The following is a 15,819-nucleotide window of genomic DNA, read 5'->3' on the forward strand; positions in this document are numbered from 1 at the left end:
GAATAGTGCCATGGGAACTTTCTCATCCACCTGGACAGACAGATAGGGTCTTTGTTTAACATTTCATCCGAAAGACAGCACCTCCGAGAGTGTAGCACTTTCTCAGTCCTGAACTGACGTTTTAGCCTAGATTACGTGCTCAAGTCTCGAGTGGAACTTGAATCTGTGACCTGAGCCAAGAGTGACACTTAGGTTTGGTGCTGCTTGGATGGTGTGCCTGGATTCCCTTGGGAGTTTGCATGTATTGGCAATGCTGGAGTTTGATTGGTTTTGTTAATTTTTTTTTATCAGGGTATACTTATTTTTCAATTTAAATCTCCTTGCCCTTTTTTCCTGGCACTGTAATATAAAGGGGGGGAGGGGGGGTGTCACTGAATTATTTGACTGAGATACTAGAGGGCTGATGCTGCCTGTGGGACTGTGGCCTGTAAGAACCTTCAGGAGAGGAAGGGATAAGGTGAGAGAATGGGGGAAAAAAAACTCTCCCAGGCTACTGCAAAGCTAATGTAGGCTAGCCATCTGATAGCCCTGAAGAAAAAGAAAGAACTTGCATTTATATAGCTCCTTTCATGACCTCAGGATGTCCCAAAGTGCTGTACAGCCAATTAAGTACTTTCTGAAGTGCAGTCATTATTGTAATGTAGGAAACATGGTAGCCCATTTGTGCACAGCAAGATCCCACAAACAGCAATGACCACATAATCTGTTTTAGTGATGTTGGTTGAGAGATAAATATTGGCCAGGACACTGGGGAGAACTCCCCTGCTTTTCGGAATAGTGCTGTTGGATCCTTTACGTCCACCTGAGAGAGGAGTCTCATCCAAAAGGCGGCATCTCCAACAGTGCAGCACTCCCTCAGTACTGCACTGGAGTGTCAGCCTAGATTTTGTGCTCAAGTCTCTGGAGTGGGACTTGAACCCGCAACTATCTGACTCTGAGGCAACAATGCTACCACTGAGCCATGGCTAACACTGCAGGACGGTTTGGTGAAAACTTTCTCAGCTGTGGCTCAGTGGGTAACACTGTCATGTCTGAGAGAGCGCTGTCGCAGGTGCTGTCTTTCGGATAAGACGTTAAACCGAGGCCCCGTCTGGCCCCTCAGGTGGACATAAAAGATTCCATGGCACTATTTCGAAGAAGAGCAGGAGAATCCTCCCCGGTGTCCTAGCCAACATTTATCCCTCAACCAACACCACTTTAAAAAAAAAACCCAGATTATCTGGTCATTATCACATTGCGGTTTGTGGGAGCTCGATGTGCGCAAATTGGCCGCCATGTTTCCTGCATTACAACAGTGACTACGCTTCAAAAAATAAAAGTACTTCATTGGTTGTAAAGCACTTTGGAACGTCCTGAGGTCGTGAAAGGCGCTATATAAATGCAAGTCTTTCTTGTTTGCTTTCTTTCTCTGCACCGTTGAATCAGAATGGGGATCAAAAATGCAACACACCAGTCCTTGGCACCCTGCAATGATACTCCAACACACTGCACCATAATATCAGCAAGTAAAAGAGACATGACTTCTTAAACCTGTGAGCCAGGCTGTGTGACTGTTGTCCTGGACAATGGCCAGCTTAATAGCTAACATTGTTTATTGTAAAATGAAATATAAAGGTTGTTGCTTAGCATCTGAAGTAAAGGCATCTAGCCAGCCTGCCACCTTTTTCCATTGTGGAATTTACTAATTTAGTAGTCAGTGACCTGGTGACCTGCAGGAGGCTTAAATACCTATTAATGCTGAATTTGTAACTACCATAGGAGGTTGATTTGTAAGGAAAAATCTCACCGAGTGTTCCTTTAACTGTGGGGAATTATAAATGCAATTGGCATCGTCATGCAAAACCTCATCCAGCTCGCCTCATACTGAGTGCCCCATTACCAGTATGAGGAGGAGCTTTTAAAAGTATAGCTACTTTACAGTCTAAAGTGTTATTCAATATTTTGTAGTTAGTCTCTGGAGACTAGGGTTGTAACTTAAATAGAGTAGCTACCCCCATGAAGGTGCTGGATTGTTTTAATCTTTAGTATGACTTATTCACCATTTTCTCTTTATTTTATATAAAGAGAATATTAATTGTTCTTTTGTTAAATTCTCCATGTTTTTGTTACCTCCAGACTCAACTATTCCAGTGCTTTCCTGGCTGGACTCCCTCCTTCTACCCTCCGTAAACTTGAGCTCATCCAAAACTCTGCTGCCCATATCCTAACTTGCACCAAGTCCCGTTCACCCATCACCCTGTGCTCGCCGACCTACATTGGTTCCCGGTCCAGCAAGTTTAAAATTCTCATCCTTGTGTTCAAATCCCTCCATAGCTTCGCCCCTCCCGAAGTCTGTAACCTTAACCAGCCCTACAACCCTCCAAGAATTCTGCGTTCCTCCAATTCTGGCACCTGTGCATCCCCGATTTCCTTCGCTCCACCATTGGCGGCCGTGCCTTCAGCTGCCTATGCCCTAAGCTCTGGAATTCCCTCCCTAAACCTCTGCGCCTCTCTATCTCTCTCTCCTTGAAGACGCTCCTTAAAACCCTCCTCTTTGACTAAGCTTTTGGTCACCTGTCCTAATATCTCCTATGTGGCTTGGTGTCAAAGTTCATATTGATGCAAAACTGAAAAACCATCATATTGACACAAACTGTGTGGTATAACCAGTCTAAACATAGAAACATAGGAACAGGAGTAGGCCATTCAGCCCCTCGTGCCTGCTCCGCCATTTGATAAGATCATGGCTGATCTGTGATCTAGCTCCATATACCTACTTTTGGCCCATATGCCTTAATACCTTTGGTTGCCAAAAAGCTATCTATCTCACATTTAAATTTAGCAATTGAGCTTGTATCAATTGCCGTTTGCGGAAGAGAGTTCCAAACTTCTACCACCCTTTGTGTGTAGAAATGTTTTCTAATCTCACTGCTGAAAGGTCTGGCTCTAATTTTTAGACTGTGCCCCCCTACTCCTAGAATCCCCAACCAGCGGAAATAGTTTCTCTCTATCCACCCTATCCGTTCCCCTTAATATCTTATAAACTTCGATCAAATCACCCCTTAACCTTCTAAACTCTAGAGAATACAACCCCAATTTGTGTAATCTCTCCTAAAGGTAGGAACTGATTTATTATATACTTTTTTTTCAGGATCTAATTGCTGTTTTTTATAAAGCAGATATTTTTCAAGTGTTGTATATAGTGCAAAGAATGATTGGTGTTTATGTCCTGAGGCAAACATCCTCCCTTCATTCAAACAATTTTGGGATATATTTCTTGTTAAATAATGGATCGATTACCAGAAGTATCAAGCTATTTTGTTCTTTTCTTTGTTTTGCAGATTGTGGAGGATGATATTTGTTTACTGATTTTCTTTGTTTTAAACTGAGTAATTTCCACATGAGATAAAGTGAAGGTTGCCCCACAGCCCCCTCCCATCAGTACATAAACAATGATTTAAGAATTTAGTTAATAGCCTCCCTCCTGTGTAAAGCATAGTCGTCAACAATTGCACCCTTGGACTAAACCAAGAAGTGCTTGTTTGGTTGTGAAGGTGTTAATGCAAATTTGTTCTACAGCTCATTCAGCCCTAGGGTTCCCATCTTTTGATTTAATTAAATGTAATTGGTTATATTGCTCCTCCCAGGCCCCTGAGGTGTTTTTGTTTATTGCTTACCCTGATCGATAATGCTTCAATTCAAGGGACAAAGATGCTGCACAAATAAGAACACTTATCCTGGGCAGGATTTACAGGCAAGATTATTCATCCAAATAAGTTTCGTTACACTGTGAAAAGTAAATGACCAGTAAAGAAAGCTGTGGGTGGGTGGGGGAAGCAGCATTTGTAAGTGTATCAGGGGGGAATTAACTAACTGGATGAGGTGACATGAGATTAGGAAAGGAAATGAAGTCTGCAAATTAAATTTAATAGTGAACACAAGTGAAAATAAAAGGCACCTGGATACCATTGACAAACTGTCAGTGGAACTAAGGATATTACCTTCCTGACCATGTAATTTAAAAATAATTAAGGGACTGCAAGGAAGTTGTCTTTTTAAATGTTTTATTTATGATGTATAAAATACTCAACTGTGCATTATGTTCAATGAGTTAGTAAAATCAGTTCAGGATTATTCTCTTTGATCTTATTTGTGGGAGGGGGTAATTCTAAAGTGGAAAGATTTTTGATTTTGCTTTTATTTGGGGGAGGAAAGGGATAATAATGGTGACCAATTCTATTGTTAAGTGGAACACCTAGAAACAGCGGTAGAATCTGTTGCACACTGCTATGCATAGTAAGATTTAAAATGATGGTTCTACCTTTTATGTCACCATCAGCAGCTGTTTAATTTCTGCTACTGGCACCCGCACCATCGGTTCAAATCCACCTCTTATTTAAAAAAAAAAGAAAGAATTGCATTTAAAGAGTGCCTTTCACAACCTTAGAGTGTCCCAAAGCGCTTTACAGCCAATGAAGCACTTTTGAAGTGTAGTCATTGTTGTAATGTAAGAAACGTGGCAACCAATTTGCGCACAGCAAGGTCCCACAGACAGCAATGTGGTAATGACCAGACAATCATCTTAGTTATGTTGGTTGAGGGATAAATATTGGTCAGGACACTGGGGACAACTCCCCTGCTCTTCTTCAAAATAGTTTACATCTGAAAGATGGCATCTCTGACAATGCAGCACTCCCTCAGTACTGTACTGGAGTGTCAGCCTAGGTTTTGTTGGAACCCAGTGCCACTTGTTTGCAATGTTGTCTCTGACACTATTGCTATCAGAAGCAAACCTAAAGTAAATTGAGTATATTGCGCAAGCCAAACAGTCTCTGAGTGGCTCTGTGTTATACAAAGGAGCCACGAGAGGTACTGAAACTTCTGATTGCTTGTGACTTTCTGATTGGTGAAGAAGGTACATTATACAAAATGCAATCTCTTTATAATGTATTAATTGGAGCCCTTACAGCTTTTTAATAACTCCTATAGGAAGTGTGCTGTATCTGTGAAATACGACTGATAGGGATCCATGAGTGAAGGGAGCGATTATTGTGGCTTTTTTTTGATTCGCATACATTTTAAGGAAGCTCGAACATCATCTCAATCCTGATGTGACACTGCATCAAGAAGACCTGACCTGTGTTAACTCATTGATATACTGTATGCACATCTTCTTTTGAAGTTTTTTTTGTTTTTTGTTAATGTTTGACATCAAACGTGCATAGCACACCAATAAAATGAATTGTGCCTACAGTTTCTTTGAGACTAATCTTTGGCTTTTGGATCCCATAGTCCAGGTCTCCCACAGCCGGCAGCCAGATCAATGTAATGCTGACTTTTTTTTCAGGCTAGTAATGAGGAACACCTGTTTTTCCTGGTTCTTGACATCTCCTATAGTCTAACTGTGGCCAGAAAAAGCTCTGTATCAACAACATCATAATCTTTGTTGCGATTAAGCACGTCCCCTCGTTGACGTTGTGACTTTGCGTCATAACATCATCACATGCATGGCTCTCTTGTGAGGCAAGTAAACAGAAAGATTTCATTAGAAAATTATGCAGTTCAAATTAGAAGAAAAGCTTATCTGAGCATTAGCAGCAACTTCCACATAGAATTAGGTAGGCCATATGCCAGTCAAAATGGCTGCAGAAGGAAGCCTTGAACATTTTACACTCGAGACTTGAGCACATAATCTAGGCTGGCACTTCTGTGCAATACTGAGAGAATGCGGCACTGTCGGAGGTGCTGTCTTTTGGATGAGGCATTAAACCGAAGCCTTGTCTGCCCTCTCATGTGGATGTAAAAGATGCCACGGCACTATTCAAAGAAGAGCAGGGGAGTTCTGTTCGTGTCCTGGCCAAAATTTATCCCTCAACCAACATCTAAAACAGATAAACTGGTCCTTTTCTCATTGCTGTTTGTGGGACCTTGCTGTTCGCAAATTGGCTGCTGTGCTTGCTGCATTACAGCAGTGACTACACATCAAAATTACTTCATTGACTGTAAAGCGTTTTGAGATGTGTGGGGTCATGAAAGGCATTATATAAATGCAAGTCTTTCTTTTATCATTGGTCAATGACATCATGCAATTTGCATTTGGAAACATTCGCAGGGCGATGTGGAAAGAGCAGGGGAGTAGGACTAATTGGAGGGCTCTTTCAAAGAGCCGGCACAGGGATGATGGGCCGAATGTCCTCCTGTGCTATATGATTCTATGAATTACATTGCTAATGTTATGGCTGCTCTGCACATGGTTGTCCAATGGAATACATTTCCATAGTGCGACTTGCAGGGTAAATTCAGGAGAGAAGCATTTTTCTCCCAAAATCCAAGTAGTAATATAAAAAGCAAAATACTGCAGATGCTGGAAATCTGAAATAAAAACAGAAAATGCTGGAAAAGCTCAGCAAGTGAGGCAGCATCTGTGGAGACTGCTTAAAAACTTTAACTCTTTAACATCTTCCAGTTCTGATGAGAGGTCTTCGACCTGAAACGTTAACTCCTGTTTCTTTCTCCACAGATGCTGCCTCACTTGCTGAGCTTTTCCAACATTTTCTGTTTTTATATTATATATAGTAATATAAAAGGTGCTTAAGAATACTATTACTAGCCCAGTAAAAGCTACTGTGTGAAATGATTACACCTTCAGTTTGAACACTGGTTAAATACAGAACGCCCTTTGTTTTTGCAGCTTGACTGGTGAATAGCAATTACTGGCTTGAAATCAAAAATTTCCATTACCTGAAACCAAAGTACAAGTCTGTGTGCGCAGCATACAACATCAAATGTAATTAAATGCTGTTGTTCTAAAATTTTGATGAATAATGCAAACTTTTATATGGTTACCATTATTCCCCAAGCTAGAAACAATCTTGTCTTCGCCCTAGCAACTATTTTCCTATGCAAATTAGCTGTTGTTTTCTTCCATAAAATTCTTAATGCATTTCTTTTCTAAAATAAATGGGTCATGATTAATCTGATTAAATTCTTGGATATAAGTGCTGTCCTCAAATTATCGTGGATCATTTGTTGTTCGGCCCAATTCCAAATGTAAGTCAAGGATAGCTTGGCCAAGCCCCTCACAAAATTCCTTCTGATGATAATTTTAATTAAAAAATCCATGGGAATACAAAGTGGAACTCGCTCCTGAATGTCAAAAGGCAAAACTGCGTTTTCCATCTGTCTCCAATTCTTTGCCCAAATAGCCAGTGTGAGCCTAAACAATGTATGCTGGTTATTTGACAATAGAAAGCATCACAGTTGAGCCTGGTCCTGTCCTCCCACAACATCCACACATGCACCATCCAGCAGAGGTCAGTGGATGGGAATCAGGACCTCTGTCTGATTTCTCCAACCTCACCCCTAGCCCCAGCTCAGCAGGACGGATGCCAATTGTAGCAGCCCTGCTACTGCCCCGACTGAGATCAACTAAATCAGCACAGACTGGGAATTAAACCTTTGTGACCTTTTGTCTGTATCCTTAGCCGCAGAGCAACCATGTATAAAGAATTTGCAGGGAAGGGGACATCAGGGTCAATTCCGCAATCTGCAGCGGGAGGAAGGAGGAAAAATAACTTGTGCTACAAAAATGAGGGGGCTGCTTCACTTCATCCCTGTCAGTGATTGCATCTCTGTCTTAGCACTACACAACATGATGCCTTTCCTCACTAGGCCAGTGTAGAACCAGGCACGGTCTTTTCACAATGGCTGCAGTATATTTGGCCCTTGTTGGAACTAACCCTTGGGAGCTAGGCATTCTTTTTCCTGTGTGCTTGTTAACAGGATGTGTGTCAGTCAGATTCTCACATGTGGTGCAAAATGTAATCATTATGGATTAAAAAAAACTAGGTGTCAAAGTCTAGTAACCTTTTTCTTAAATTGAGAAACTGAGGTGAAGGGCCCAGGCCTATTGTGCAAGACAACACCAAAGTTGAAAGGAGTAGGAGAGAAATGAGGTAAGTCAAGGTATAGAGATTACGGGGTGCCAAATTTAGACTTTTAAAAACGTGTTGACTCCAGGAAAGACTGAGGGAGGTAAAGAGTGTCATAGTTTTGATGTCCCCGGAAAGAATAAGTCGGAGATGGTCCCAAGGGTCTTAATTTCAACTCGATGAGAAGGAAAAATGTGTGTTATGGCATATGGCCTACAACTGGAAGCCTTATAAATGCACACATTTATTGCTGTATGATTCTGAGAATACAAAAAAAAATTAACAATACCCTCTTACCATTCAAGTGGAAAAGTTGGAACAAAAATAAATCAAGAGGATTGATGCATGAACAATACTGTCAGCAAGCTATCAAATGCTAACTTTGAATTCGGCAGCAGTCTGTGTATGATTCAGCGTTTGAAAATCCCACTTGTTTAAAATCTCCCAACAGCTTATACAGCATTTTGGAGAGAAAAAAAAGTGTCAAAATTTGCAATAACTGAAGGTGCGTTCAAGTGGCATGAATAGATTTAAGTTCCTAATAGGTCAGCTTTTTGCAGTCAGTCATGAAGAGAAAAAACCATCACGCACACTTCATCAACACCGTGGAATGAAGCGACCTGAGCATCGCTGCAGAAAGAATTGCCAGTGAGCGAAGAGACTAATTGGTGGATGAACATGCCCCCGGAGCAATGATTTTAAGGTCATAGCAGGCTCAGTGAATAGTGCTGACTTACGCTGTGTCTCTCTGATAGCTGATCTTACCAGTGAGCAGGTTAAGGCATTCAAGCCTGAACTCTCTTCCATGTGCCTTGAATGGTATGTCAGTGGGCAGTGTTCCTGACATCCTTTATGTTTGTCCAGTCATCTCTGAATCTTTGGCTGGGACTCAGAGTGACTGAAGAAAGAAGAACAGAAGTAATTATTTTCAGTCATTGAGTTTTGAAGATCTTAGTGTTAATTATGCCCTTGTTACAAACACTGCCAATTCATCTGAAAAAAGTAGGAATGTTTGAAAACGTACTTGAAACATGACACCTCAAGGCTCAATTACAGCAGAATGTTCTGGAAATTTATTTTTGAGTGTAGGGAATCAAAGCTACTGCAGTATTTTTGTTGTGGGATAGGGAAAGAATCGCAATTGCTTAGGTGTGTAGTCTTGTTAGCCTAGATTTTTGTGTTATTTAAGAAACATTGCTGTTGAGTTTGTAAATACTCTTAGCTACTGAAAGACAGCCAGGAATATTAGACAACTTTATAAATCAACTAACTAAACCACGGGGCTTTTTTCTTGATGAAACTGATTGTTTAAAAATGAATTTTGAATCTTTAAATGGTTCATTCTTTTAAATGCTATACTCTAAAGTAGTACTGACCATCCTAAGTCTTATCCTTGTTTCTTCCTTATATCAGTGTTAATTAATTGATATTTTTAAAATTTGTTTGAGCTAACTTAAAAGTAAGGCATGGTAGATGCACTTGATCTTGCATGATTTGACTGCTTCAAGATCTAATATCGGAAAAGGCATTTAACTGCATCTTCCAGTTTTATGCTTCATAACATTTATTGAAAGAGGTGTAATATTCATGGCTCGGACTCAGACATTTCCGGACAGGATTACAAGCGGCTTTCTGTTGAAACAAGCTTCAGACTTATTTATAGTAAAGCTTTCCTACTGTGCTTTTCATTTTGGAAGAACAGACTTTTTTTTTTATTCGTCGTTTAATGAATATAGTGTGACTAAACAGAAGAGTGGAGATTAAAAAATCTCAAGAAGCAAAACAAAAAAAAAACCTTGTCTTTTTTATTATGTTTACAAAAGCCAAGCAAAAAAGAAATAAACTTTCATCTTGTGTTGACAGTAATGATATTCAATAACTTATTTTCCAAATGGGTTATAGCAGTTAAGCGAAATGTAACAGGACTACATTGAAACCCTGCATTTAAAAAATAGCCTGAGGACTGGTAGAAATATGGATATCCTAACTGTGTAATGCTCATTGCCTGATTGTGTATGTGTACGTTCTGGATTTGGCATTGTGGTGCTTTGACAGCCTATTATAGAATATAATGAACTGCTTTTGAAATAGAAGAAATTCAACTTGACAGGATGAAAATGAAATTCAGCTTGTGGCATAATTTTTTTTGTTGTTCTGTAGATACAGTAGACTTGGGTCTATAGTAGCTGTTAACTGAGAAATCCAAGTTCATGAACCTTCTATTAAAAACAAAACAAATGTACAAATTAATGGATTGTCTTGTTGAATGTGATATGTACATCACTGATATTTCCAATGAGTTTAACAAACTGCAATGGGGGATGGGTGGGGGGGGGGTGGGAAAGTGCCTCAAGTTAGGAGGTAATTTGTCTTTTTTCATCAGAAACTCATTTAAGTATACTGGGTCTGCCACAGGAGTAACTGGGACAGACAAGCCCCATACAGATGACTTGATTTAATAATGAAAATAATGGACTAAGCTGGCAGCCGAGGTTTGGGGACTGTGCATCTGAAGGTACAATGAGTGCACATCAATAATCATCAAGTGTTATTTTATGTTAATGTTAGACTATTGGATCAGCTTTAGTTTTTGGCCTGGAGGACCATTAAGCACTGGCGTTTCGATCGAACTGATATGGGCAGACAGACCCAAACCAAGTGACTGCTTACTTACAGTATTGCTATAACCAAACATGCAAACAAACCCCTGATACACTAAAATAACAACAGATCCACTCTGCTTATGATCAGAGTAAGTGGAATCAGGATAAATTAAATTTTAAATTTTCATTCTTAACGATTTGTATAAAATGGAGAAACAATTACCATGTTAGTAAATGGGACAGGAGCAGTTCTGAATATATTATTTAACTGGGGAAGATTGCATTTCTTTTAAAATGCATTATTGATTCCAAACTATAAAGCAATCGCCGGTGCAGCTTAGTGTTCTGGCACAGGCTTTTGCCTTATCTTGCATGTTCTCAAGACCAAAATGCTGTGTATTAAGTAATAGTCGCAAGGTTAAATATTTGTGAGTCACCACTTACTGGAAAATTTGCATAGGTTTAATTTTTATGTAGTTTTGTAATAAACATAAGTTTAGTGGTTTAACAACAAAACAATTCATAAATCTGTGAAAATAAAATCTATGCAAAAAAATTACTTGATTTACAGTATTAGATGTCCATATAATTTTTCTCTCAACTACTGGTATATGTTGGGAATTTTTTTAAAAATTGTCTACAAATTCAGAAGTATACTTGTTCCAATGTGAAACTAAACAATCTAACAGTCTTCCTTCTGTGAACAACTTCCTCGATTTCCTTAGACGTGCTGAATTCTGCAGAAGGCTCCTTGCAAAGGATACAGAATAATGTAGAGATTGAGGGAGCAGTTTAAACAACAAGTTCCATTGATGTAAAAATTAAATCATGAAATTGGACTATAGACTGGAAATCACTCCCTGGTGTCTGTTGTTGTAAATTAGTTAATTCTCTCTCTGCTCCCTCCAAAATTTTCACCTATTTTCCTTGCCCAAAAATGATTGTCTGTAGAGTTGTTTCTAGACCTCCTCCAAAGCTACTGTGTTAAATGTGACTAGGAGGGATATGTCAGCAGTTCAGGGTGGGTGGGTGCTTAAGTTTTCCCTCTGCTTGCCTTTAATTCCCCTCCCCACATGGGCAAGTTCCCTGCTGCCGCTTTGCAATTCCCTAGGGTGATACAGCTGAGATTAGGAACTAAGTGGCGTGCTGGAATTGAACCCATGCCCGACCCCTCCTTTACTTCAAAGTGCTCCATCACCACATCATCTATGTATTGTCTGTTATCATTTATAAACTGCTCTGTTCAATTTTGTGTGCTGGGAATGTATTCTATATTAGGTCAGCATTTTGTGCTGGGAATTGGCTAAAACCTCCAGAACTTTACCAGGTTTATAAAGAAATACTGTGCAGTTAATCAGCTGGAAATCTATATTTAATGCATATAACAATAGATTTGATAGTGAATGTCTTGTTCTACAGTATTTATAATTAAACTTGAAAGCAATGCTTAATATGGTTGAAAACACTGAATATGCACAGCGTCTGAAAAGGAAATATAGTCTAGGCTAACATTTCATTCAAACCATTGAGTGTAGCACTACATGCCAAATTACATTTGTTATGATTTGTTAAAAGCAAAAAAAAAATCCTGTTTCTTTGAGCTTCCACATTGACTTTGTGGCTAGTTAGATTGTACTGCTAAGTCACACAGGCCAGGAAAGTATCGGGTTCAATCCCTAGTCTGTGTTGAGTTATCTGCAGTTGGAGCATTACATTTGTGCTCGGTTAGCTGAGAAAGGGAAAATGCAGCAAAGTTTCTCCTGCTGATTTGCTATCTGATGAACCCTGCTGGAAAGTGCACATGTATGGACTTTGAGTGAGGATATGCTCAGGCTTGATGGTGATTTCTTCTGCCCAACCCTCTCTGCCACCAGATCTCCATGCCTTAGTGTGGATGAGTGCCTTGAGGCAGCAAAGAAACATAGAAGGGAAAAAATGCTTTACTTGTGTTCACCAGTGATAGTAATCTTTGTTTTGCTGGTGACTCATTGACAAGTATGCATACTTATTGATCCTACCATTAGAAGTTCTTATTGGAGGAAGTCTGAAAGATTACATACTAAAAATTTACAAGGTGCAGTTTCTAAGACTAATAGTATTAAAACCTGTGAAATAGAGGGTGTTAGTTTTATATTATTATTTTCTATTTCACAAAAGAAGCTCCTTGACCTTTTTAGTACTTGACTGTAATACGTTTTGATGAAATGATTTGTGTCCAAGCCGTAGTAGCTGTGGATCAATAGACTTAGAAAAATGAATGAATGTGTTGGGAGAAAAACAGACCAGGTTAGGTTTTTATTGTGTACAGTAATGTTTTATACATGCTCAGATCTACAGAAGGTGGTGAATAATGTAGTATCTCCAAAAATAAATATTTGCAATACCTCTTGAACAGGCAATTTGACTAATGAGTTTGTTCACACTTTCTGCTCCATTGTTGTCACTAAGGTTGCAACCAAGTGTATCACTGGATATGTGAAATTTTTATGCAGCTGTGTGGTAGGTATTTTTCCCACTCAAAATTTCTCAAACACGCCAGTTGCCTGGACAGTCAGCTTTTTGAGGTCAGTGTGCATTTGTTTACATTTTCAGCTGAAAACAGCAAATTTGCTCTGCTGCTCAACACTGCATCCAACTCCTGTCTGAAACCGATGCTGTTATGGAAGATGGAATGCTCCTGTGGATGGGAATTCTCATGATAGTTTTGTGAGGTCAGGGATTCTCTTCCACAGCAGAGTTCCATCCCTTACAGCAGCAAGGTAGAAGATGGAAGTGATGATTTCACTGGTTCCCGTTTTCCCCCTCATCAGCAAAAATTCCAAATTATATGCCCAAATGTTGAATTCCAAGCCAGTCAGATGCACGATGCAGTTTCGGAATACGGATTGAACCTCGCTTGTCCGTTTCCCACCCGGGTGCAGAAAATTAAATATTTTTGGGTATGCTACCTTCATGAAAATCATGTATTGCAGAGGCATGGTGTGGTGACTTCTAACAGTAACCGAATATAAGCTGAGACACAATTCTGGAATAGTGAACCGTATATCTGTTCCTACTTTCTGCATGATGGTTGTGAGGAGAAAGAGAGGGGAACTGAGAGGAAATAATTGTTGCAGTGAGAGAGACTGAAACAAGGTAGGGAAGGATATTGAACAATGGACACTGATGGGAGAAATGGAAAGAAACTGATGGCTTGAAAGAGACAGTAAAATGTGCCAGAAAGGAGTGACTGCAATGTAGGGAGTGATGGGTAGGCAAGTCAGGAGTTCCTCAAGGCAGTGTCCGAGGCCCAACCATCTTCAGCTGCTTCATCAATGATCTTCCCTCCATCATAAGGTCAGAAATGGGGATGTTCGCTGATGACTGCACAGTGTTCAGTTCCATTCGCAACCCCTCAGATAATGAAGCAGTCCGAGCCCGCATGCAGCAAGACCTGGACAACATCCAGGCTTGGGCTCATAAGTGGCAAGTAACATTCGCGCCAGTCAAATGCCAGGCAATGACCATCTCCAACAAGAGAGAGTCTAACCACCTCCCCTTGACATTCAACGGCATTACCATCGCCGAATCCCCCACCATCAACATCCTGGGGGTCACCATTGACCAGAAACTTAACTGGACCAGCCATATAAATACTGTGGCTACGAGAGCAGGTCAGAGGCTGGGTATTCTGCGGCGAGTGACTCCCCAAAGCCTTTCCACCATCTACAAGGCACAAGTCAGGAGTGTGATGGAATACTCTCCACTTGCCTGGATGAGTGCAGCTCCAACAACACTCAAGAAGCTCGACACCATCCAAGATAAAGCAGCCCACTTGATTGGCACCCCATCCACCACCCTAAACATTCACTCCCTTCACCACCGGCGCACTGTGGCTGCAGTGTGCACCATCCACAGGATGCACTGCAGCAACTCGCCAAGGCTTCTTCGACAGCACCTCCCAAACCCGCGACCTCTACCACCTAGAAGGACAAGGGCAGCAGGCGCATGGGAACAACACCACCTGCACGTTCCCCTCCAAGTCACACACCATCCCGACTTGGAAATATATCGCCGTTCCTTCATTGTCGCTGGGTCAAAATCCTGGAACTCCCTTCCTAACAGCACTGTGGGAGAACCGTCACCACACGGACTGCAGCGGTTCAAGAAGGCGGCTCACCACCACCTTCTCAAGGGCAATTAAGGGATGGGCAATAAATGCCGGCCTTGCCAGCGATGCCCACATCCCGTGAACGAATAAAAAAAAATAAAAAAATAAATAAAGACCGATGCTGTGGTGCACTGTAGGCAAATAGGTTTGCGACTGAGGTGAGAAAGAGGAGTGTATGGCTGGGAGACAACAGCATTGGACGTAAGTTAATGTAAAAGGGTGACAATTTTAGAGGGAGAAAAGATAGGAATGAGTATTGATATTGCACACTGTTGCTGTGCCATTGATTGTAAGATGGGGTTGTGTCTGTAATTCCATGTATTTTGACTGTACTATCAGTAGGAAATGCTGAGGAGAAACTAAGATCTTGCCTTGAGAAGGATGGAAAATCAGCAGAGTGGTCATTCTAGGTTGCTGGTTTGAAATTCCTAGCATTGGCCTGAGACCAAAATCGATGTAGAAAAAAAATGTTTGATATGGGGCAAAAATACATGAGATGTTTCTTTATGATTTTTTCTCCTTACAACCATCATGCTGAAAGTAGGAACAGATATACGTTTCACTATTCCAGAATTGTGTCTCAGCTTATATTAGGTTACTATTAGAAGTCACCACACCATGCCTCTGCAACACGTTTTTCATGAAGAAAGCATACCCAAAAATATTTAATTTTCTGAACCTGGGTGGGAAACCGACAAGCGAGGTTCAATCCGCATTCTGAAACTGACTTCACCCATCTGACTGGCTTGGAATTCAACGTTTGGGCATATAATTTGGAATTTTTGCTTATGCGGGGGAAAATGGGAATCATGGGCGCCGGTGAAATCATCAATTCCATCTCCTGCTTGCTGCTGTAATGGATGGAACTCTGCTGTGGGTGAGAATGGTCTTTTGTGTTTTGCCCTTGTCTTGTAGCATTTTCAACTAATCTTGAAAAGAATTAGGTATTGTGTGGGATGGTAAGTGTGTGAAATTTTGTAGGTTATTGAGAGTTTAATGTCTTTTTGTTTCAGAATGAGCAATGGTGCATTACCTTTCAGGTACAACTGCAGTAGTTTGATTGACAGCTCTTTCTAACCAGGTACCACTACTATTCTAGCTTGCCACATGATATGATCGATTATTTGAAAGCGTAGAGTTAGTTATTTAAAAATAA

General features: G+C 40.5%; 1 protein-coding gene across 4 annotated transcripts in view; it reads left to right on the plus strand.

The window, feature by feature from the left end:
• camkmt (calmodulin-lysine N-methyltransferase) overlaps positions 1-15,819 on the plus strand; it is a 261,921-nt gene that overhangs the window by 25,558 nt on the left and 220,544 nt on the right. The gene's annotated exons all lie outside the window — the stretch shown is intronic.

This window comes from Heptranchias perlo, chromosome 8 (genome assembly GCF_035084215.1).
Source record: "Heptranchias perlo isolate sHepPer1 chromosome 8, sHepPer1.hap1, whole genome shotgun sequence".
Classification (NCBI taxonomy): domain Eukaryota; kingdom Metazoa; phylum Chordata; class Chondrichthyes; order Hexanchiformes; family Hexanchidae; genus Heptranchias; species Heptranchias perlo.